Source organism: Mesocricetus auratus, unplaced genomic scaffold (assembly GCF_017639785.1).
Source record: "Mesocricetus auratus isolate SY011 unplaced genomic scaffold, BCM_Maur_2.0 Super-Scaffold_100014, whole genome shotgun sequence".
Taxonomy (NCBI): Eukaryota; Metazoa; Chordata; class Mammalia; order Rodentia; family Cricetidae; genus Mesocricetus; species Mesocricetus auratus.
Window position 1 is genome coordinate 72,429,577 of NW_024429197.1, and position 4,101 is coordinate 72,433,677.

Below are 4,101 nucleotides of genomic sequence, written 5' to 3' on the forward strand. Positions count from 1 at the left end.
CACTGTGTCCTTTTATAGGTGATTCAAGACCATTAATATTGAGGGAACTTAAGGATCTTTTAGCGTTAATTCTTGATTGTTTTGGATTTGGTGGTGGTGGTGGTGGTATTGTGTGTGGATTTACCCTGCTTTTTCTTTAGGCTTTTGGTAAAGTGGGATTATTTATTGCCTATGTTTTTATGAGTGTAAAGTTAACTTCCTTAAGCTGAACCTTTCCTTGCAGAACTTTCTGTATGGCTGTATTAGTGAATATATATTGTTTAAATCTGGTTTTGTCATGGAATATCTTGTTTTCTCCATCTATACTGATTGAAAGCTCTGCTGGGTACAGTAGTCTGGGTTGGCATCCATGGTCTCTTAGTGTTTACTTTGGGAAAACACAAAATAGGGATGATGCAGGTGCAATGAGAGGGCTGGATGGACTCAGGGGCCCAGGATTAGGAGGCTTCTGAGAAGGCTTCAGCAGTGGCAGTAGTCTCAGGGACCCAGGTCAGTTGCAGTCAAGTCCATGGCCATGGTCAAGGCAGCAAGGCTCATGGTGGTAAAGCTTAAGACAAGGAGTAGATCCCAGTCACCAAGCTGGGCCACCTAGTTAAGGACATGAAGATCAAGTCCCTGGAGGAGATCTGCCTCTTTTCCCTGTCCATTAAGGAATATGTGATTGTTGATTTTTTTCTGGTCACATCCCTAAAAGATAAGGTTCTAAAGATCATGCCAGTACAGAAGCTCAAGTTATTTTTTATCACTATTGGAGACTACAATGGTCATGTTGTTTTTGGTGTTAAGTGTTCCACGGAGGTAGTAACTCCAAGGGGCCACCATCTTGGCCACCCTTTCCACTGTCTCTGAGAGGCTACTGGGGAAACAAGATTGGCAAGCCCCATACTGCTCCATGAAAAGTGACAGGCCACTGTGGCTCTGTGTTGGTTTGTCTCATCCCTGCCCCCAGAGGCACTGGCATCATCTCTACTCCTGTACCCAAGAAGCTACTGACGATAACAGGTATTGATGTCTGCTACACATCAGTCAGGGGCCACACTGCTACCCTAGGCAACTTTGCCAAGGCCACCTTTGATGCCATCTCTAAGATCTACAGCTGCTGACCCCCAACCTCTGGGAAGAGACTGTGTTCATCAATTCTCCTTACCAGAAATTCACTGATCATCTTGTAGAAGTCCACGCCAGAGACTCTTTTCAGAGGACCCAGGCTACAGCTCTGGCCACCACACAATGGATTGATACAAGAAAAATAAAGTGAATTAAGTCTGAAAAAAGAAAGTACAAGTGATGGCCGATGTTGCAGACAGTGTTACACTTTATTATGTGAAGAGGACACAAAGTTCTATTATTGGCCATGTGGTGTCAGCACATGCCTTTAAACTCAGCACTTGGAAAGCAGAGGCAGGCAGAGCTTTGTGAGTTCTAGCCCAGCCTGGTGTATAAAGCTGGTTCTATGAGAGCCAGAGTTATTATACAAAGAAAACCTGTCCTGAAAAGCCAAAAAGAAAAAAGCAAACCAAAACCAAAATGTTTATTGGTGATGTTTTCATGTAATTAGACTAGTTATAAATAAACATCTTTCACTGATATAAAGTTGTACACAACAGTGACTACAGACAACAGTATTATACCAAGTAATTTTTAAAATCTAAAAAGATATTTATAGTATCTGTAGCATTAAGAAATGATGAATGTTCATGTCTCATCCATGAATATGGTATATTTCTCCAATTATTCAGGCTTTTAATGACTTTTGTTAATGTGTTTTCTCTTTTAGTGTAGTCTGTATGTAAAGTTTTAATATGTAGTTAGACATTTTATAATGTTAATGGAATTTAAAATTGTATCTTTAAATAATAATCTCAATTGTTTCTTGTAAAAAATACATAAAAATGTTACTTTTCAAAAAATATTTTGAGGGGAATTTCACATACTATTAAATTATAATCTTAAAATTTACAAGTCAATTACAACCTAATAGCTTAGCAGACAAAGGTACTTATCATCATCAATCCTGACAAACTGAGTTTGATTTTCAAACCTAAATAATGGAAGGAGTAAACCAACACAATGTCATTTGGAGTAAAAAATTACAATTCAGTAGCCTTTGGCAAATTCACAGTATCTTCCTGTGAATACTTTGAATACTGTTCTAAAGTATTTCAATCTATTCAAAGAACAATACCTGACTTACTGTGATCTTGGTTGTCAGCATGATGGACCTGGGAAACAGAACTCTCAGCTGAAGAATTGCCTTCATTATATTGTCCCTTGGGCTTATCTATGCAGGCACTTCTTGATTGCTAATTGATGTGGGAAAACCCATACCATCCCTATGCAAGTTGGCCTTGGCTGGTTAAGAGAGTTGAGTGAGCAAGCAAGAGGAGGCAAGATAGCAAGCAACTGTTCTCCAAAGTTCCTGCTTCGAGTTTCTTCCCTCATTCTCTGAACACCTCAATGATGAGCTGAAGTCTGTAAGATGATGCTAACTTTCTCCTCCCACAACTTGATTTTTGTCAGTATTTTATCACAGCAACAGAAATAAAATGAAACCACCCATTTATCTCTTCTCCCAGCTCCTGGCAACCAGCAATTTTACATTTGTTTCTGGAATTATTGTGAATGTCTTGTGGAAATGGAATCATACATGGTATAAATTTTGTCTGCTTTTTCACTTGGCACATTCGAGGGTTCATTTACGACATAATGTTTTAATAGTTTGGATTTTTCATTTTCAGATAATGCTTAAGTAGTAGTAGATAATGAACAGGTTTCATTATAGCATTTTAATATGTGCCATATATGTTTGTATATATATGACATGTATACACATTCACATCTATGTTATTACCGTTCGTTTTTATTCATCCTCCTCTTTAAATATCTTCCCACCCATGTTCCTTGTAGTAACTCTTGGTTCCATTTCTACTCCCAAGCAATCCTTCCTTATGCTTTGAGGTAACATGTATTCTATTACTTTCTCTTTTAGCCTTCCTTTCCCTCCTTCTCCTATTTGCTAAACTCATGACTCCCCATAAATCAGCACACACACACACACACACACACACACACTTAAATATTGGTTCTACATGTAAGAGAAAACATGTGTTACTCATGTTTCTAAGCTGGAGTTATTTCATTAAAGGTAATGATCTCCAGATCCATACAGTTTCTTTCACATTTCACTGTTGCATTTGTTGTATGATGAAATTTCACTGTGAATATTAACTACATTTTGTTTATATGCTCATCTACTGTTATGCACAGGCTAGGCCTGCTCCATTCTTCAAATGTAGTGAATTTTACAACAACAAATAGGAGTATATCCTCCCAATATTCAAAAGTAGACCCTTTCCGTTTTATTATCTACCCAGGACTGATATAGGTGAGTCATATGATATTCTATTTTTTGTTTTTATGAAAAGTATCCACAATGACTGACTGCACCAGTTTACATTTGCACCAGCAGTAAATAGGATTTCTTCTTTGCCCAGATCATCATCAACATTTGTTGTCAATTTTTGACATGATGATCACCATCCTGACTGGAATAAGAGGTAATCTCAATAGCAATTTTTATTTGCATTTCTTTAATGGTTAAGTGTGTTAAACACTGTTTTCAAAGCTTTTTTAACCATTTGTGTTTCTTCCTTGAGAACTATTTAGTTCATTAACCAGTTTGTTAATGTTGTGATTTGTTTTGGGGTGTTTACGTCTTGTATTTGTTTATATAGTCCATGTATTAATTTCATATCCAATCAGGAGTTAGCAGAACACTTCTTTTCCATGCAATGGGCTGTGTCTTGACTTGGGTGACTGCTTTCTTTACTGTGAAGGAGATTTTATAATTTCATGCAACTTTACCTGTTAATTTCTGGAATTATTTTCTGTGATTTTGGAGTACCTTCCTACAAGGTGTTGCCTATGTCTATATCTTGAAGTGTTTTGCATACTTTTCTACAGTAATATCAAACTTTCAAATTTTACATTGTTATTGATCCATTTCAAGCTGATTTTTCCTTGTAGGGTGAGAGATAAGGCTCTAGCTTCAGTCTTGTACATGTGAATAACCTGTTTCCTCCACAATATTGTTTGAAGAGG

At 37.3% G+C, this 4,101-nt stretch overlaps 1 pseudogene; it reads left to right on the forward strand.

Moving 5' to 3' along the window:
- Positions 1-522: 522 nt before the first annotated feature.
- On the forward strand, positions 523-1,258 carry LOC121144129 (annotated as a pseudogene).
- Positions 1,259-4,101: the final 2,843 nt, after the last annotated feature.